At 41.1% G+C, this 21771-nt stretch overlaps 1 protein-coding gene across 1 annotated transcript in view; it reads left to right on the top strand.

Annotated features, from left to right (window-relative positions):
• The first annotated feature begins 1473 nt into the window (after positions 1–1473).
• Positions 1474–21771, top strand: part of ADAR (adenosine deaminase RNA specific) — a 47837-nt gene continuing 27539 nt past the window's right edge. The window contains exon 1 of the mRNA XM_077156309.1: positions 1474–1569. The gene's annotated coding sequence lies outside the window, so the exon portion shown is untranslated. The remainder of the gene's footprint in view (positions 1570–21771) is intronic.

The raw sequence follows: 21771 nt of genomic DNA, 5'->3' as shown, positions 1-21771 counted from the left end.
ATAGGTATTAACCTTTGATTAGAGGGAAATGCGACTCCACCCATTCCAAGTGGGTCTTAATTAGTTTACTGAAATCCTTTAAGAGAGGATACATTTTGGAAAATGCGGCAGAGCCACTAGAACTGTGAGAACCACGAGAGCCCAGACAGACAAAGACCTTTGGGGGTGAAGGAAAATGCCCCACTGGGGGGCTTCATGAAACAAGACCCCTGGAAAGAAAGCTAGCAGACTTTCCCATGTTCGCCCTGTGCCTTTCCAGTTGAGAAACCCTTAACAGCATTGGTCTTCTTGAACCAAGGAATCTTTCCCTGATGCCTTAGATCGGTCATTTTTATAGCCTTGCTTTAATTTGGACATTTTCATGGACTTAGAACTGTAAACAAGCAACTTAACAAGTTCCCCTTTTTAAAAGCTGCTCTATTTCTGGTATATCGCATTCCAGCAGCTAGCAAACTAGAACAGCCATAAGGCCTTGAAGCCCCATTTCATTGGAAAAAAATCAGGAAGTATGAGGTGTTAGAGACAATGTGGGTGTTGGTAAGAATTTAAACTGCCACAATCACATTGGATAAAAAATTTGACATTATATAAAGCTGAACACTAGCATACTCAAGACCCATTAGTTTCATTCCTAGGTAAATATACCCAAGAGGAATTTTTGTACAAGGGCACCAGAAGGTAATGTTTGTAGTAGCATTTTTTTCATTGGGGATAGAAAAAAACTGGAAATTGTATATATATTCAATAGCTGGAGAACGGGTAAATAAATTGTGGTACACTCACATAATGGGTTACTATGTTGCAGTGAAAATGAATTAAATGCAACTTCCTTCAACTAGTAACATGTTCATGAAAATAAAACTCCCAAAACACTGGATGAAAGTTCAAAACCAAGCAAAAATCTAAAACAGAAATAAAAATGCATTTAGTAATTATGTAAGCGTGAAAAAATTAAAGAAATGTAATGATAAACGCAAATTCAGGACGTGGCGGTTACTTCTGAAGGGGAGGCCCCTTGCAAGTAGATGAATGTCATTTGTAACACTGTAGTTCTTCGGTACGTGGAGAGCTAAAGGAGGTGTTTACTCTAATACTAAAAACAATTAAATTTTAAAAGGCCACCCAAAGATCACTGATTATAGTATATTATTTAATTCTGTGTCCTTGAGGTTCATTTTTTAAAAAGAGGTCTGTGTCTACATCTCGTCTCAGGCCCAAACATGTTATTTATAACTGAAAAGGCCTTTAATCAAAGCCATCAGTCAAAGCACAGCATCCCCAAACCCCAGTACCTACTCCCCACCGTGCCCACAACAACGCCGCTCACGAATCGGTAAGAGCCACGAAAGCCAGAGCAACAAAAACGCAGCCCAGGAAGCCAACAAAAGAGGAAGAGTCACGTGGCGCCCCCACGCCCGGCGCGCCAGTGATGTCATCAACCCGCGACCGGGCCATTGATTCCTGACTGAAGGTGGAGAGGGCTACGTGGTGGGGGAGGGCGGGGGGAGGGCTCTGGCGGCAGTGGCAGCCTCTGGTGTCGGGGTGGGTCCCGAGGACTTGCAAGACCCGGTAAGACGCTTTCTGCTTGTCCGCCATCATCTTCCGCGGCCGGAACGCTGCCTCTCCGGCCCCGGGCTCTCATGGAAGGGGAAGCGCCGGGGCGCCCCGGCAGGGTAAAGGCGGCCGCCGACCCGGGCAGGGATGCGAGTGTTGGAGAACAGAGGCTGGGCTGGGCAGCCTCCCGAGGAAGCGGGCGCCCAGGGCCCGGGTGCTTGTATGCGTGTGTGTGCGCCCGTGAGTGTGTGTGTGCGCGCGTGTAGGCGGCAGAAGCTGCGCGCGGATGCTCCGACGCTCGTGCCAGCCGGAAGCCAGCAGCTGGGTACCAAAGGTCCCGTTTCCCTCCAACTCCCCGGCCTCAGAGAGTGACTGAGAGCGTGCGCCTGCGACTCGTCCTGGTACCCTCTTTAATATGCGCCTTCTCCCCCTCAGTGCTCGGAGGGCCGGGCCAGCGCCTCATCTCCGGGATAAAACCCGCCGCCCTGCCCTGGCCTGGTCCCCAGGGGAGGTGTGGGCGACCGCGGCAGAGCCCACTGCCCTGTCGCCCCGCCGCGCTCAGCGTCTGTCTAGCCCTGGTGTCGAAGGCCTAGTTGCGTCACCTCCCGTTCCTCTGTTTGGCGTGATTCTTGGGCCCTACTAGAGGCTAAGCCTGCCCCACGTGCTCTGTGTTGATGTTCGAGTTTGAAAAACTTGCCATGCAAAAAAGAATACCAGTCATTGAATTTAAAATGCTGTTGGAGAGAGTTTAGCATGCTTAGCTGAGGGAGCAGAGTATTAGGAGGGAGGAGACTAGCACATCGAGGCCAGCACAGTTGCTAGCGAGGGAGGCAGGACTGCTGGAGCAGAGAGCTGAGGAACATCAAATTGTGGGGAAAGCCTGAGGATGCCGTCCTTCTCTCCCAAGGGGACTTGTTTCGTTTTTGTTTAAGATCCTGAAATATCTTTTTGATTATTTTCATTTGCTTAAACAGTCGGGTGCTTGATCTATAGAACGCTGGAAAACAGAGTGGAAAGGGGGCATGGATTTTAGAGTCAAGCCTGCCACTTACCACTTATTCAATGTGTGACATTGAATGCGTTATTTAACCACTCCACTCCTCGGTCTTATCTCCAAAATGAGGGTAATTATATCTACCTTGCAGGGTTATTGTCAGAATTTGAAGTATCTAGCTATTATTAGTAAGGGCCTAGTACCCAGGTACCTTAATTTGCTGGCTTGTTGAAGGTTTGCCATTGGTATAACTGCTTGAGAAGCTATACTTTTTGCTCTTTGAGATGTTTTCCATTATGCCAGATATGGTAAATCAGACTTTGGGGTAAAAAAAACCTTACAGCCATAATTGCTCTACTGTAGACTTCCTAGAATTTTAGAACTGAAAAGAGGTTAAGGTGTCACTTTATTCTAATTATAGTTTATCTTTATTAAGGACTTGTGTGCCTGCTATTGTGCCAGGTACTTTATGTACACTGACTCCAGGAATTCAGTGCAATGACTACGTATTAAGCCCCATTTTACAGACATAGAAGGCAAGGCTTGCCCAAGGTCCTGACACTGGTTAATAGCAGAGCTGGAACTTGAACCCAGGCCTTCAGACCATGTGGTTGATCTTGTTGTTTTTTAGCCACTTGTGTCCTAGCAGTGTGAATCTGTTGGGGAGGAAGGGGATGTGCAGAGCTTAGAGCACCAGCATTTGGTACAAGAATAACATCTCAAATTGCCCAGTGATAACAATATCTTTTATTTTAAATTTTACCCAGCATTGTTCAGATGTGAACTGAGATTTGGTCTTTTCACCCAGAGTAAAAAGGAAAGGCTCATGGGCACATAGTATGTATTTGGTAAATACTTGTGGAAAGAAGGAAAAATCTTAAGGCATTATTATTTCTGCCAGAAGGAGGCCTGTGCTTTAAAAAGGCTTCCTTAAGTTAGCTATTTTTATGCTGTAACAGTGTACTATGAACATCTTTCTGTTTCATGGATTTGGAGAGTTGAGCTGTGTTTCAGACCAAGTCAGGTGTTCTTTGTGACCAACTGATGAGAGATTTCCTATATGTGAACAGAATCTGAACTTTGGGGCTTCTATAGTAATCTCTTAGAGTAATTTATTTTCCCATAACATCTGATACACTTGGACCATAATGGGTCCAGCTGCTTGAGTTTAAGTTTTCTGGAGCGTACCCGGTGATGGTTTGACATCAGGGATAAAAGAGTTCAAAATGTTAACTTTCTCTAAAAATTAAATATTTGGGAAAGATAATGTGAATGATGTACGTTAATATGGGAATAGTAACTGGTTTTAAACAAGTAATGATCTTGGGTTCTCTGTTTGGAGATGACTTAGGTCTATGTAGTGATCATTAGGGACCTGCATGTTTATGTAACCCTGCTGTGTGGACTGTGCCTTACACATACCCACTGAGTCACTCCACCCAGAGAGCTCTAGTTGCTGCTTCTCTAATCTCCCGAATGCTTTGAAGCCACCTGTCAGTCTTAATGGAAGAGTCACTCTGATAGCCATTCTCCCTTTCCGCATATTCCACCCCTCTTACCCCCTAACCCCCAACACACAGTGAAACTCTCCCCCCCCCCCAAAAAAAGGAGTATATTAATCAATTGCAAATGACAGAAACCCAATGTAAACTAATTTAAGCAACAAAAGATCTTTTATTTTTTTTACCTTTCAGCCTTTAAGAAGTCCAAAGGCATGCTTCAGGTATGGCTGGACCCTGGGGCTCAAATGATGTCATGGCTCTGCCTTTTTCTGCTTCTTTGTGTTTATTGGCTTCATTCTCTCTTGCTTTCTCTACATAAGGTGGAAAAGCTGAGTCCTGGCGGCTCCAAGCCTGCGACCATATAACCCTTTTCTAGCATTGTAAGTTAGTGACTGCGGACAGGGGATAGGGATAGTGATTGGACAGGCTTGTGTCACAGGCCCACTCCTAGAATGAAGAAATAAACTGCCCCTTCATAACTACTTGGGATGGGGATGTGCAGAGGCACTAGGCAAGCAAAAACAGCAAATTACTACTGCAGGTATCTCCATGTACTTGCAGAAGACTGCTCATATCCCACTTTTATGGGGCCCTTCCAGAACCTTCTGAGTGGAATGAATTCACCTGGTTTGTTTTCCCATGACACATTGTTATTCTGTTATAGCACCTTTCGTGTGCTTTCTAACCCTTCCACACCTTTGCATCTGCTTTTTTGGGCTGCCCTTCCCCGCTACTTCATCTGGCAGACTTATATATATACCCTTTTGGATTCAGTTTTTGCTTCTCCTCCTAGAAACTGCCCTAATGGGTTAGGCACCCCATCTCTCCATTCTCATAAACACCTGACCACCATTCTAGTGTAGATTTTCTCTTCCATAATTGTCTGTTTACTGGTTGGTTCTCCACTAGACAGAGAGCCCTTGAGAACAGAGATGGGTGTTCTTTTCTTTATATTCCCCACCTCCCACTCTTAGTTAGCTTTATTTTTCTTTATAGCATTTACAGTATACACTGACAGTGTATATTTATTTATTGCCTGTCTCTCCTCACTAGAGTGTCAACTTGATGGGAACGAGGACAGGATTTTTTACTTACAGCTTTATCTCTAGGGCCTAGAACAGTGCCTGGCACATAGTAGGTGCTTAATTAATGTTTATTAAATGAATGAATTAAAATCTGCCCACAGGGAGAAAATGCTGGCATCATGCTAATGAAGATTCCAATCTCCATGATCGATACGGTTCTCACTGTAAATGCCTGTAGACTCCAGCACTGCAGGTCCATCCCAGGAAGTCTCAACCTCTCTCCCCATGTGTCCCTAAACCCACAGAAGCTGAGGGTCAGGCCTCAAGGGATAGCTACCTGGGAAATGTCACCCTGTGAGATGTTTCACTCCCTCCAGCCTTCTCTGAACTTTGTATTTGAAGGCTTTTCCCCCTATAGTTTGAATCTTTTTCTGTAGGGTATTTATTTTTAAAACGTTTACTTAAACACTTACAATGTTGTCAGGCACTACTCTAAGCACTTTATAGATAACAATTCATTCTTTGACTGGAGTTTTGGGATCAAGAGTTGTGAACTTAAGAACTTTTTTTTTCTTTTAAGATTCCAAAAAACTCAGGAAAGGCTTTTAAAAAAAGCAACTTTTAAAAAATTATAAAACTAAGAAATTAGATTGTTTTTCACCCAGGTCCCCCTTCCAGAGGTGGAGTTACCAATAATAGCTTAGTGTGTTGTGTGTCTCTCCTTCTTGACCTCTTCTTAAGTTTTTACAATCATAGCTTTGTAGATATATTATGTCTTATTGTTTTGTTGCTGTTTTCTTGGTGTTCACCAAATGCAGCCATGCCGTACATACTGGTCTGCACTTTACCTTTTCCATGACCGCCCTACCCACCACTGCAGCCTGGGGCAAATCTGCCCGCGCCAGGACAAGGCCACCCTGCCCTGGGATGTGAGCACAGCTGTTCAGGGAACTGGCAGCCCAGAGTGCCTTCTCATTGTCCTTCACGAATCCGGCTGCTCAAGCTTCTTTCTGGAGCCCTGTCCAGGCAGGGCCCAACCCCACGTCCTCACATCCAGCAGAGCACATCTATCTTCTAGCAGTTATTTGTTGTGCCTTCCCTTCAGGGCATCCTTCCCATGCCTCCCCCAAGCCCCACAAAAAAAAGAGGGGAAAGTACCCCTCTCTTTCTTCTTTTAACTAACAAGTTTTGTTGCAAATAGAGCTTTTGAGGTAAGAGGACTCTTGTTTAACTCTGCACTTAACCTGGAAATATTTCCTGGCTCCATTTCCAGTCCAGGCAGTTACACTGTAATAGGCCTTAGACCCTTTTGTGCTTTAGAAATTTGCTTTCTAAAAAGTGAATACAAGTTTACCCTGCTGGCAGCAAGGCCTGAATGCTCGCTGTGATTCTGCCTCATCTACCCTTTCCTGAACTGGGTATCATAACGAAGGAAACATCTTAGCAAAATTGAAAAATGCTGTTTTTTTTAATTTACATTTTTATTATTGTTAAATTTGAATCCTTTTTCTATATGCTTTTATTTCCAGTAAAATTTTTTCATTTTTCTATAGACACTTTTTGTCCTTTTTTATTTCTTCTGCTTATAAGCTCAAAAATATTTTTTCCTCATTCTGTGTTCTACTTCTTTATGTTTCGCCTTTTCACATCAATAACAATCACATATGACTTTTAAAAGCTCTTATTCAGTCAATTTTATTTCAGATTCTGACAGCATATTTGGTGAAAATTTGTAATATTTTTAATAAAATCAGTTTTAATTAGATAAAAACCTGTTTTGTTTAAAAGCTGTTTATGTGAGTGCACTTATATATTTTTCCTTTTTTATAACTTTTCAAAATATCAAAGCTTGCTCCACACAACTAAGATTCGAATAGATGTATAATTATCATAATTGGAATGTTTCCATAGCATTTCCATAAATTACAGAATTAAACAATGTTTATCGGTGGCTGTCATCTGGTTTAAAGAGGTGCTCTGTTTTGCAAACAGCTTCTTGGTGTGTATCCAAAATATGAATTCAGCTTTTTCCAGTATCACTACCCCACTTTTTCCTTTCCATAAAACACTTTCCTTTCCATAAAACATTACAAAGTGTTTTATAATTATATACAGCTAATGGCACAGATATTAAGTGTACCATTCAGTGAGTTTTGACAGATAAATCTACCCATTTAATCACCACCCAAATCAAGAGCTAAAACCTCTCTTTCACTGCAGAAAGTTCCCTCATGCCCCTTTCTAGTCACTGCAACCCCTAGAGACCATTACTATTCTGGTACACTAGTTTTGTCTGTTGCTGAATTCCATATAAATTGGATTATATGGTATGTAGTCTTTTTTTTTTTTTTTTTTTTTTTAACATGGGCAGGCACCGGAAATCGAACCCGGGTCGTCTGGCATGGCATGGTATGTAGTCTTGTGTGTGGCTTCTTTCTTCTTCCAATGACATTCAACCATGTGTCAGTATTCCATTATTTGAATAAACAAGTTGTTTATTTATTCCTCAGTTGAACATTTGGGTTGTTTCAGTTTGGGGCTATTAAGAATAAAGCTGCTATGAAAATTCTTGTACAAGTCTTTTTTGTGGCCATTTGTGTTTACTTTTCTTGGCTAAATTCCCAGGAAGGTTATTGCAGAATTATAGGGAGGTTAGTTTGCTTAACCTTGAAAGAAACTACCAGTTTTCCAAAGTGGCTGTACCATTTTACATTTCTACCAATAGCATATAAGATGCTCCACATCATCACCAACATTGGGTATTGTGAGTCTTTTTATTTGAACCGTTATGATAACTGTGAAGTGGTTGTCTTATTGTGGTTTTATCACATATTTCAATTATTTATTTACATAGCTGTTTTTATTTCTAGGCTGTAAGCTTCCTAAAGGCAAGATTCATGCAATATATAGTTCTGTTTTTGTTCTTATTAACTTTTTTTCTTAATTTCAGGATGAAACTTGTAAGTTCTAGGAGACTATTAAAAAGTGAATAAAATCACTCATGACCCTATCTCTCAGGTATCATTGTTAACATTTTGGTATCTTTCTTGCCGATGCCATGTTCTGTTAGGCCACAGGTAGAGCAGTTCCAGGGTTGGTTAATTCAGCAGCTCAAGCAGTGTTTTCACAGCCCCAGCAGCCCTCTCCTTTGCCATCTGAGTGTTGGCCTCTCCTTGCATACTGGCTCCCTCACGGTCTCAAGCTGGCTGCTGCAGTTCTGGGCATCACATATAGATGGCACTGTCTAGAGACAGAGAAAAAGGGAAGTTTTTTTTTCTCTTACATCAGTTGTTCACAGCAAGGAACCCTTTTCACAGAAGGCCCCGACTGACTTCTTTTTTGTGTATTGTTGACTGGAAAAGCATCACATGTATAACTGGCAAGATGAATAGAGTTATCAAGACTGATTATATTAGATTAGTCGCAATCCTCCCTCTGGGTCTGGGAAAGGGAGTCTGGTGTTCTCAGAAAAAGACGGACAGAATCAGGGATCTCTCCGGAAGGAAGGCGAAGTTAAGTAGGTATAAGTGGCCAGCACTGTTTGCCATGCAGGCCAGTTGTTTTTCAAGTTGTACTTGTGCTGTTCTTTCCACTTATAAACATCTCCCATGGCATTTACTCTTCATACATATCACTTTTATATATCATATAACTTATCACTGTATCAGAATTTACACGATCATGTCCCCAATTTGGGATACTAAACTTTTTCAAGTTGTTTGCTGTTAAAAGCAATGCCATAGTGAACTCCAATTTTTGTGCTAGACTTCAAATTATTTTCCTCAAGGTGGATTATGTATTGTTAAGTAAATTTATTAATTATTAATAAATATATAATGTACTAGTTTTCTAAAGCTGCTGGAATGCAATATACCAGAAATGGAACTGATTTTATAAAGAGAATTTATTACATTACAAGTTTACAGTTCTAAAGGCCATGAAAATGTCCAAATTAAGGCACCAACAAGAGATTACTTTCAATCAAGAAAGCTGATGCCATCCAGAGCACCTCTGTCAGCTGGGAAGGCACGTGGCTGGCATCTTCTGGTCCTCGCTCCTGGCTCTGTTGCTTCCAGCTTCTCATGCTAATGGTTTCCTCTCTAAACCTTTGTTGGCCTTCACTTAGCTCCTCTGGGACACAACTCTGGGTTCTGGCTTGCTTAGCATCTCATGAGAAGGCTCATGGCATTGACTGCTTGGCTCTGCTCGTGTTTAGGCGTCTTTTCTCTCTGTCGGCACTCTAAGCATCTGCAGACATCCATGTCTCTGTCAGCTCTGAAGCAGCTGTTCTTCAAGTGCCTGTATTTCAGGTTTCTCAAAATGTTTCCCTTTAAAGGACTCTAGTAAACTAATCAAGACCCACTTTGAATGGGTAGAATCGCATCTCCATCTAATCAAAAGGCCACACCTGCATTTGGCCATGCCACATCTGCATGGAAGTAATGAATCCAAATGCCAAACACACAATTGGGAGTACCACATCTCTTTGGAAATAATCTAAAAAATCACCCTAAACAATAGGTCTGGCTCCAGAAGATTGGATCAGGATTAAAACACGTTTTTTCTGTGGTGCATAGTAGTTTCAAACTGGCACATATAATAATAGGGTTATATTGTTAATAATAATGATTGTTGCTTAGTAAGTGAGGTTATGGACATACTGAAGGCTTTTGACACACATTGCCCAATTACTTTTAAAAATGCATTCATCAGTTTAATCTTGCCACCAGGATAGGTGTTTGTTTTTCCTCCTTTCTTCATATTTCTTTTTCTCCTTCCTCTTCTTTTTGTTTTTTTCTTTCATTCAATCATTAATGTATATTCATCTGACAAATGTTTGTTAAGCGCCTTCTGTATCCAAAGCGCTGAGCTGTTCATGGGGGTACAAGATTAGTAATGCTCAGAAGAGGCAGAGTATAATTAATCAAATGATCACACAAATAAATGTAACTACAAATGGTGATAAGAATTATACAGAAACTTCCTAGGATTATGGTACTTTGAATTTCATATTCTCTACCCTCTAGCATAGGGACAGAAAGAGAAGACTTAGCCTTTTCAAGGCTGCAAGAGAACTATGTGGTCATTGGACAACCATGGTGGTGCCCTTGTGAATTGTATGGTGATGTTAGGCTGGGGCAGGAGTTGGGAATGGACTTGCAGACCTTATTATGGACCTTTATCCAAAGAGCAACGGGTGACACTGAAGGGTTTGAAGAAGGGTGTGGTGCTAACCCGATCACATTTGAGAACATTCTGAAGGGGACCAGGGTGATTAAATTGTGAGGGTGGCCGTGAAGCTTTTCAACCAGCACTGAGTAATCTTGTTCTGTCTAATTGCTAATTTTATGAATGGATATGTAAATCATATTGTCAGTAGTGTGGTTGAATATTTTCCCAAATATCTGACAGGCTTCTGTACCTTCTTTTCTGTAAATTGCCAGTTTATCTGCTGTGGTTTCAGTGGAGGCAGCATAATGTGATAGTTAAGAGTACTCACTCAAGCCAGTGCTCCTGGGTCTGAATCATTGGGCAACTTGTATGGCTTTGATCTGCCTCAGTTTCCTTTTCTGTAACATTGATACAATAATAGTGTACCTGTGCCAGTTTGAGAGGCTTTATGTACCTAGAATAGCCATGCCCTAGTCCTAATCCAAATTTGTGGAGGCAGCCATTTCTTTTAATCTCTACTCAGTACTGTAGGTTGGAAACTTGATTAAGTTATGTCCACATAGATGTGGCTCACCCAATTGTGGATATTAAGTTTTCGTTAGAGGGCGATGTGTTGTCACCCATTCCAGGTGGATCTTGATTAGTTTACTGGAATCCTTTAAAAGAGGAAGCATGGAGAGAGCAATCCATGAATGCCATCAGAACTACCAGAGCCCATGTGGTCAGAAACCTTTGGAGATGGAGAAGGAAATGCCCCTGGGGGAGCTTCATGAAAGAAGCTGGCGACAAAGCTGGCAGATACCGCCATGTTTGCCATGTGCCTTTCCAGTTGAGAGAGAAACCCTGAACTTCATCAGCCTTTCTTAAGTGAAGGTAACCGCTTGTTGGTGCCATAATTTGGACATTTTTATAGACTTGCTTTAATTGGGCCATAGGCTGTAAACTTGCAACTTAATAAATTCCCCCGTTTTTAAAAGCTGTTCCATTTCTGGTATATTACATTCCGGCAGCCAGCAAACTAAAACAGTACCCCTCTCATAGAATGGTTTTGAGGCTTAAAAGATAAGCCAGACAATGCTGTCTGGTATGAGCAGTGCACATCCGTGTGCTAGCTTATGCAAGCGTGTGAACTTTATACAGACACACACATTTATTTTAACTTTGTCCCACTTATGCACTGCGATTGTGAGTCCCCATTTGTGGTTTACTTTTTTATTGATTTATGGTTTTTAAAAAACATTCTACTATGAAAATTTTCAAGCATGATATCACTTTTTTGAAGTAAAAAATTTTTTCTCCGGTGAACATGCTTCAGTCTTTTGTGATGGCTTCCATTTCTGTGAAATAGCTCATCAGGTCATACATACTGATTTTGTTTTTTAGTTTAAAAAAAATTTTATTCATCCTCTAATCCATTTGAAATTTATTTAGGTTTATTAATATAAGACAAGCTCCAAAAAGTTTTGTTTTTTTCTACATAGTCTGCCAATTGGCCCAGTTCCATGCTTCTTCCCCTTTCTGCTGTTTTTGGCTCCTTATCGTGCATTGAATTCTTACACACACTGCAGTCTCTTTAGGGGAATGTGGTTCTGTTCTCTTAGTCTGTAGGTCAGTTCTTATACCAGTACTACCCCAATATAATTAGTGTAGCTGTCTTCTTTAAAAAAAAAAAAAATTTAGCTGTTCTTGCTCATTGTTCTTGCACTAGAAATTTAGAGTAATCATTGTGTCAGATACTCACTCCTTACTGCCCCCAACCTCATTAGAATTTGCAGTAAGCCTTTATTTAATTTGACGTTAGTTGACATTCATGAACTTTAGGCATCATATTTGGAAATTGGTATGTCCTTCTCTTTAAGACAGATATGCCTCAGGAGGGTTTTGTAATTTACTTCATGTAAGCTCTTCACATTTTTAAAGATTATTTTTATATGTCTCTGTTTTTTAAAATACTTTTTGTTGCTACTAAGTATTTTCCCCCTTTGTATAGGAAAGTTATTGTGTTTTGTATATTTCTCTTATATCCAGCCACATTCCTCAGCTGGTATTCATTTTGAGAGTTTTTCAGTTGATCTTCCTTAGACCAACTGGAGTTATGATCTTGTCATCTGCATATAATGTTTTTTTTCCTTTTTAATAGTTTTATTTCTTATTTAATAGCTTTGTACATAGCATATGCTAGAATTTCCAAAACAATGTTGAAAAATGTGTTTATTTGATTCCAAGACCATTGCACATAACGATAGGCTATTGATCTAATAATAGCTTTTTGGGGTGTACTATATTAAATATACATTTATACTAGAATTCACATTTCAATATCAGACATATTAGGATGTGGAAAATGATGCATCTCAGATTAAGGAAATAAGATAACAGTGATAATGTTGGCCCTCCGTATTCTATTTCTAACTTAAATGGAAATGCCTAACTGCCACTGTTAAATATTATATTGACTGCAATCTTTGTTTTATTAAATTAGTATCTTTTTCCTAAATTTTCTAGACAAGGAGATTATTTCAAGTAAGCAGCGTCTGTTTAGAAGAGGTATTATATTGGTTTAATTGGTTTGGAGGTGAAGGGTGACTAAAACGGTCAGTTTTCCATCCCATATGCACAACCCTACCTCTGCCCACAATTCCTGCCTTCCTTGGATTTCCTTTGTTAAAGAGAAAATATATGCTCTGGCACCAGAGACTGAGTGCTGAGTGAAAGTGTTACTGCCCAGCAGAGAACCCATGCAGCACGAGGGGTTAGACTCTGGAGGCCTAAGTCTCAGGAGAGGAAAATGAAGTGGATATTTAAAACCCTGCACACAGTCTCTGTCCCAAAATAGAGAATCGAATCTCTGGTACCACTGATGGACAGGTGTTACCTGGGTGAGCATTGTCTAAGCACCAAACAAGACACTTGCAGGTTTGTCCAATTTGTGGTCTCTTCCTATGAATGTGGGTCAGGATTCTACTTATTTCGATAGTCATTCTAGTGGAAGTCAAGTCCACAGCAAGGCCGCCATGTTGGGATTCATCACTTAGGTGTTTGACATTTTGTGTGCTCCAAATTGGGCACTACAGCCCTCTCCTGAGACTCCTGCTATTCACTGGAGAGAAGGGATGATGAGGGCAGTGGGCCAAGTCAAGAAGCCATGGGCCAGGATTGAGGTATATCAATGGAAAGCACAGTCTTTAGAGCAGTGGCCCCTGCCTTTTGTTTAGGGTATACATACCTGTCTGGGACTTTGAAAGCTATGGACTGTGGCTCAGGGGAAATGCATGTGTTCAGTTTTCCAATAAATATCTTTGAGCACCTCCTGTGTTCTGTGCGAGGTGCTGTGCCAGCATACACCAAGGGCAAAACAAGAGTATAGCCCCTGGCCTCCTGGAATTTATGGTAAGGGGAACAGATAAAACCCAAAGAACTGCACAAGTAAATATAAAATCACAAGTGTGAAAATGCTCCAGAGGAGAAGTAGATGGTGCTTGAAAGCATAGGACTTGGTGGAGGGGGGGGGAGGGGCAGCAGCATTGGAGGTTGCTTTCTGAGGAAGTATTAACTGACCAGAGATCTGAAGCATGAGTAATAAATAATTTAGGTGAAAAGGGAGAGGAACAGCAAGTAACCAGAGAGAGCCTGGCAATCTGGGGGAAGGAGAGGAAAGCCCAGGGAGACTCCCAGTGAATGGAGATGGGATGGGGGTGGGGAGCAGGAACGGTCTCTGAGCCATTAGGTTAAAGATTTTTCCCTTTATCTTAAGAGCATTGTGAAGCTTTCCAAGTATTTGTTTGTTTGGTTATAATATAAATACTGATGTGCATAAAAGAATTCTTGCAGCATATATTTAAGCCATTGAAACACAAAATGAAACAAATAATGAATGTAACACCCTGCCCAAACCAGAACCTTATCTGCATTGCTGAAGCCACCTTTGTCCCCTTGAAACCAGTGCCCTGCTGGCAGTGGTGCCAGCTGAGCCGCGATCCAGGTTCCAGGTTCAGTTAGTCAGTCTCGAAACTAAAAGAATTTAGAGATGAAAGTAGTAAAGTTTATTAAAGAGAAGGAGAGAGAGTACACGTTAGAGAGGTTAACGCCCAAGGGAGGGACACGCACTGAGTGAAGGGGGTTAGCTTGTTTATAGGAAAGTTTTGTTGGTAGCAGGTTTCCATAGTAACCTTTGAATACTAGGTGTCCTCTTTGTTCTAGGAGGAGATAACTAGCTGAATTCAGTTCGTGGTTTGCCCTCATATACCTAATATTTGTCTTTGGGCAAATGGTTAGCAATTTTTTATGACCCTATGCTTCCTGTCATTAAGAGTTTGCTTTGGGCCCAGGATTTTACAAACTTTTATGTTTTGGGGAGCTTTCAGTGGTTTGGGGAGGTGTAGGGTCTTTAGGAAATTTTTGTCCCAGAAAGTTGACAGCTCTGTTTAGAAACTAGGGGCTTGTGGTTGTCTGTTAACTCTTTCAGAGCTGAGTAGGAAAGTAGGGACTTACAGTTGTCCTATTTTTATCCTGCTTCTTCCCTCCTGGATCCCATTTCCCTGTCTCTCTTCCCTCCCCCAACTGCTAGTTTGTAATTTTCTTGCATTCCATGACATATCAGATTTTGGTTTCCAAAGAACACTCAGGCTGTGTTGAGAAGACTGGATAAGGAGGCACTGAGAAAACCTGCAGGGAAACCAGTTAGGAGGCTATCATACAGAAACAATCACACAGAACCAATCACATCAAAAGGTTGCTACATTTTGTTTTATTACCTTAGAAATCTATTTCCTTCACATAGGATTTATTTTCATCATTTAAAAAACATAAATTAATAGCACCTTCCTGTGGAACAAAAATAAAGTCAAATAAAGCAAAAAAGCTCTCATTCTACTTGGCTTAATATGAAGTCTCTACTGTCTGGTTTAACTAAGTGAAAGTTGTGGCTGTGCACAGGCATCTATCCCAGATGGTTTCTTCCGGTCTTTTCCCTTTGATAACTACCCACGTAGAAATCCCTAGCTCACAGAGAGCGGTCTGTGGCAGCCTTGAACTTGGAGCTCCCTGGTTTGCACTTCTGGTCAAGGATCGGACTGTGTCGAGGAGTGCTGGGTCTAGGAGAGATTCATGTTGCACTGTTTTCCGTTGTCCTGGATTTAGTGAGGTCACCTCTGGCAAATTCTATATCATGTTTATTATGTCAAGAAGTTTTTGACAAGAACTGTTTAGAGTATCCATAGGCTTCCCGGGAGGCTGGTCATAAAGAGTGGTTGGCTGCATTTTGGCTCAGGTTCCACTTTGTATTAGAGAAACAGAAGCTCATCTTCGAAACAGTTTACTCGAGAGTTTATGCATGACTTGGCTTGTTGTAAGGTGTTTTTTACTCTGTAACTGTGGAAGTCTTGATTTCAAGGCCCTGTAGTCATCATTTATGGATGTTGTTGAAAAAAATGTAAGGTCTTTTGTCAAGTTGTAGGAAGAGAAGGAAATTTCTATGAACTTTTTAATACTGCAGGAAATTCTTTAAAAGACAAGTGTTAGGAATGTCAAAGCCTTATTAATCCCTTTGGAAAGAAAACAGTAGTCATCTGGAAATGGCTGTCTCAATTCCCAGAAAATCAGTCCTCTAAAAGCCAGTTTTCACAGAAACCCTCATCTCACCTTGTCTGCCACCTCAGTCCCTACCTCAGTTTCCAGCTCTTCAGCAGCAAGGAGACAGGCAAAGTACATTTAAAAAAAATAATATTATGATGACAGAATAAAATCTGCTCAATTGAGACTATAGGGCTTAAAGAAAAAAGTAAATTCAGCATATTGTTTTATTAGAAAATTCAAGTTGGCCATTTGGTACGTGGGTTTTCTGCAAGTTGGCTATTGGGGAGATTGCCTTGCTTCCTCTGGAAACACTGCAGGACTTGGGGGCAGAGGCTGCCTTCAAGCCTGCCTAGTAACACAAGTCTGCCCTGATGGCCTCTGCTTCCTAGGAGCCATGGAGATGGAGATGTTGTTTTAGCAGGAAGCTGGGACCTAGCCCAGCCACTCACAGGCAGGGTCCTGGAGAAGAAGAGCCAAGAGTGGGTGGGAGGTACCCCCTTTTAACTCTGACTCAGCCAAATCGTAATATTAGCCAGTAGCTGAATCTTTCTGGGCTGGTTAGCACCAAACCAGAAGTTGGTCAGCTGCTAGGTACAAGACAGTCTAGCATAGAAGATGAATTTAAGAATGTCAGAATTTAATGCATAAAATCACAAGTTGTATAGATCACCTTGTAGGGTTGTTATGAGATTAAGTATATATTAACTGGTTAAATATACATGTAAAATATTTAGCACGGGTTTAGTAGCCACTATTAGTATTGTTTTGACATTATTACTATTTTCTTTTTATTATTTGACAATGCCTCCTAACACAATGATGGCACATAGAGATACTTAACAAATGTTTCATTTACTGAATAACTATTATTGGGTCCAGGTGCTTAGTCACATTTGGAGACTTCTGTTTTTTCAGCAGTTACCTGAGACATCCCCTACTTCAAACACCAGTTTTAAGGGTGTGTGAAAAGGGGGCAGACAGTGGAATCGCAGTTGTGCGCACATCAAGCCCTCCGTCCCCAGTCGCTAACTCCGTGGCATCGGGCTCTAAGAGCGGTGTTAGGCATGTGCAGGTTCCTTCCTCCATCTGCTTTTCATCATCGTGCCCCCTTTCGGGCACCCACGCTTTGGCATCCTGGCTGCCTGGCATTGGCTGTCTTGACCGTGGCTGGCTGCTCCTCTGGACGACAGCTGGACTCACCCGCACTCCCGCCTTGGCCTTGACCACCACCCTCCCCGACGCTGGCATAAAAGCCACTTGTTCTGAAATTATTTTGAGGCAAGAAGTTTTGAAGGATGGTTTTCACAGGCAATGATGGTTTCAGAAAATTTTAATATAGAAGTACCTAACTATTTGTTTAAAGAGTCTGAAGTTCTCATATATGCTGGACAAGAGTCACAATGGATTCATTGTTTCCAAGCTTTTTTGCCCGTGTACTACCGCTATCATCAGCCATATAGTAAAGATGGAGAAACCTTTATGTAGTCAGCCGTCAAGATTTATTAATGTACTGTGGCCAAGGCCATTTCATACTGCTGACTCATGTCTGATAATGGAGAACTGGAAGACAAGCCTCCAGCCCCTCCTGTGTGGATGAGCAGTACCATTTTTAGCACTAGAGGTAAAGACTCTTTGTCAACTAATCACAGTTTGAGATCTTTGCCCTCTGTTCCAGAGGGGAAAAAAAGGCCCAGGAATAAAATCATCTCTATATTCTCAAGCACAGAAAAACAGAGTAAAAAGAAAGAAAAGGAATGGCCGGAAATCTCCCCTCCATCTGATTTTGAGCACACCATGCACGTTGGCTTTGATGCTGTTATTGGAGAATTCATTGGCTCTGCCAGAACAGTGAGCTTGATTATTACAGACCTCCAGTATCACCAAACTAGAGCAAACGAAGAATAGTCAGGCTGTGCTGGATGTCTTAAAGTTCTATGATGCCAACACATTGAAGCAGAAGGAATCTCTCTCTGGAACACCAGCATTGAATGCAGAGAGTTAGAGACATCAACAGGAGTACAGGGGAAGAAGATGATGATGATGCAACTACGCAAAGATACTGTGATTACTGATTATATATGTAGAATGGAATGATCAAAGTAGGAATGTTTGCGTTTGCTAGGTGTTTTTTGGTATTTAAAAGAATAAAATTAAAAAAGAAAAGAAGATGATAATGAAGAGGCCACTCCCCTTGTTATTGCTGTGCGGCCGGGTCACACAAAATCAGTTCACACACGGTGTGTAATTGACCCTGTCTCAGCACCAGGTGGTGACTGGTGTTGATAGTGGTGCCAAGTCTTCAGACAAACAGAAAGAGAAGACCAAGATGACAGATGAAGAGATTATGGAGAAGTTAAAAACTATCGTCAGCATAGATAGGTGACCCCAAGAAAAAATATACAAGAATGAAAAAATTGGTCAAGGGGCTTGTGGTACAATTTTTACTGCTACTGATGTGACATTGGGACAGGAGGTTGCTATCAAACAGATAAATTTACAGGAACAGCCAAAGAAGGAATTGATTATTAATGAGATTTTAGTGATGAAAGAGTAAAGAATCCCGGCATAGTTAACTTCTTGGACAGTTACCTGATGGGAGATGGATTGTTTGTAGTAATGGAGTACCTTGCTGGCAGGTCATTTACTTATGTTGTAAATAACACCTGTATGGATGAAGCACAGATTGCTGCTATATGTTTCATTTTTGATTAGTTATGGTGATCGGTGGTTAAAAGGAGGTGAAAAAAAGTTAAGTTTTCTGCAAAGGTTAAAACAACAACAACAATTCTAATCATTAATATCAATAAAATGCACATCAACCAACAGAGCACGCAGCCAGGTGGCCATCTCACTACCCTGTCTAAAAAATGGCTATCAAAGCAAGTGGGGTTATAGGGAAGACCCTCAGAATTTAAAAAATTATATTGGTATGGCAGCAGCTGTTTCAATGGAATAAAAAACTCATTGATAAAGAATTGAAGAGGAACAACAACCCAAATAGGAGGTTAATAAATTTGTGGCTAACAACTCTGAATTGCTTATTGTGCATTTTCTAGGAGTTAGGACATGAAGATGAGTTTATTTATGTGGATAATGTAGTCTAGAACTTAAAAATAACTCAGTAGTTTTATGATTTTCTTTGATAATGTTACATATTGTTTAAGCAGCACATATTCACAGAGAGTACATTTCTGTTGCTGTTTTTTCATCGTATGAGCACACACTGAGGGAGTCTGCAGACATCTGCTTTACAGTAGACAGATGCTTCAATTGGATGCGGCCCCGTATGTTTAGTAAGGCCTGGTTATAGAAATTTTAAACTAAAAAAAGCTTGTAAATGTGCATTGCTACACAAAGTAAGTTTTAACAGATTTCAACACAAAACAAATTAATAATCTTGAAGCCAGTCTAGTGGTTACTTATATTTAAAATGCAAGATAGCGGGGATTAGAAACTAAAACCAACTCAGTAACTCTGATGATAACATGTCCTTCCCCATAATTGTGGAAGTCCAGCCCTTCTTGAAGGCACATAGAGAGTTGGAGCTTTGCAGTGTTTTGCGGAAGCCAGACCTCTGAGGATACTGAGTCAGAGAGGCCACAGTAAACTCCAGTTTGTGAACGTCTAATTTTAGGTGGAAACTTCTGATAATTGAGAAAGTTACTGGTAAGTAGCCCTTGCTTATATAGACCAGGAAGAATCGCTTTTGGGGTTTGTGTTTGGTATAACTTCATAGCCCATCAGAAGACACTCTCAAACCCCTGGGGAGGTGAGTCAATCTGTGTGGGAAGAGAACCCTTGCATTAGAAGAGGGCCACCTGTACTATCCATGAGTGCCTTTGTACACAGCGAAACATGCGAGGGTTCTTACCAGTGAATTAACAGTGGAAGATGAGGGGTGATTTGTATTTTCTTGGCTTTGCTTATTTATATTTTCTGAATTTTTCTGTAACACACCTTATTACTTTTGGTTAACTTCCTACACTTGTCAAGTCCCTGCAGTAGAGATTTACGTCACCACCTCACACTGTGGGATTAAAACAATTACTGAAAGGGATGAGATGAAATGTTTATGAATTAGACCATCTGTAGTTACTTGAGCTGCCAAGATTAAATGACAATAGTGGTTGTTCTTGTTTCAAGGCATAAACTGACCCTCTGTTTAGGAAAGAAATTACCCCATTTTGCTTCATCATCACATCCTGCATTTGATTAAAAAGGATCGAAGAAGCAGCAGTGCAGCTTGCCCTGCACAGTGGCTGTGATTAAAACTTTTCTGGAGCATTCCTGAAGCAGGATTAAAGGGTTTGGGATTGTTTAGCCTGAAGGCAAGAAAACAAAGGTAAAAAACATAACTCATTTTGTTTAAATGGAGGCTAGACCATGGGGAGATGGACTGGACTTGTATTTATGTGTTTATTCATGTAGTTAAAGAATTATTGGGAAGCAAACAAACATGTAGCCACCACCCAAGTCAAGAACGAGAACATGGCCAGCACCCCCAGCATGTTCCTTCCCAGTCAGAGCCTTCCTTTCTCCCTGGCAGTAACCACTCTCCTGTCTTTTATACTGTGCGTAATATAAATTTGGTCTTGCCTGGTTTTGGACTTTATTTAAGTGGAACATTGCATTTAAATTATGGGTACTTGTATGTACAATTATGAATACAAGTATGTGTATGATTTATTTCATTCGATATCATGTTTATATAATTACTGACCTTGTATGTGATTATAGTTCTTTCAGTTTTATTGCTATATAATATTTTATCTCGGAGGAATGTGCCGCCATTAGCAGTGGAATTGCAGAATTGTCAGGTGTATATAGTCACACCTTTCCTAGATAATGGCAGACTGGTTTCCGAGGTGGTCTCTGTAAAGGTACCGTTCTGCCAGTGGTGAGCAGAAGCTGCTCCTCCACACCCCTGCTCCCACCTGCTCTGGTCCCTTGGTTCTGTTGCCATTCTGGTGAGTGGGCATTGGTACCTCATTGTGGCTTTAATGTGCGTTTTCCTGAGGTAGTGAGGTGGCGTGCCTTTTCCTATGTTTATTGATATTTTTAATTTCCTATTGTGAAGTTCCTGTTCGGCTGTTTGCCCTTTTTTCCCTTATTGCATTGTCAGTAATTCATTCTGAAGGTCACTCTGCAGGGGGATATGAGGATGTATAAAATATGTTCCCGTCATTGATAAGGAGACTTTTCAGTGCTACAGGCAGGAAACAAGTATTACTTAACGTTGTATTGACTGTTGAGACATATAGCTTCCCCTCCAGACTACTGTGAGCCGGACGCTGGGCCTCTTAGTCACATCATAGTCTCAGTGCTTAAAATGGCGCTCGGCACCATTTAGGTGCTGTTCTAATTTGTGAGCTGACGCAATGCGATATACCAGAAATGGAATGGCTTTTAATAAGGGGAATTTATTAAGTTGCTAGTTTACAGTTCTAAAGCCTTGAAAATGTCCAAATTAAAGAAATGTCCAATCTAAAGCATCCAGAAAAAGATACCTTGGTTCAAGAAGGCTGATGACAGCCGGGGTTTCTCTCTCAACTGGAAAGGCACATGGACATCTGCTAGCTTTCTCTACAGGCTTCTTGTTTCATGACACTCCCCCATGAGCATTTTCCTTCTTCATCTCCAAAGGCCTCTGGCTGTATGGGCTCTAAAGCTTTTTTTCCATAATGTTTCCCTCTTAAAGGGCTCTAGTAATCAAAAGTTACCATCCACAGTTGGGTGCATCACATCTCCACGGAAACAATCAAAAAGACTCCAGCCAAGATGGATATACCAGTGGTCAATGAGAGGGAGGGGTAAGGGGTATGTATGTATGAGTTTTTTCCTTTTTCTTTTATTTCTTTTCTGGAGTGATGCAGATATTCTAAGAAATGATCATGATGGTGAATATACAACTATGTGATGATATTGTGAGCCATTGAGTAACACAATGTTT

The sequence above is a fragment of the Tamandua tetradactyla genome, chromosome 4 (assembly GCF_023851605.1).
Source record: "Tamandua tetradactyla isolate mTamTet1 chromosome 4, mTamTet1.pri, whole genome shotgun sequence".
NCBI lineage: Eukaryota > Metazoa > Chordata > Mammalia > Pilosa > Myrmecophagidae > Tamandua > Tamandua tetradactyla.
This window is presented reverse-complemented; position numbering and strand designations above follow the sequence as displayed.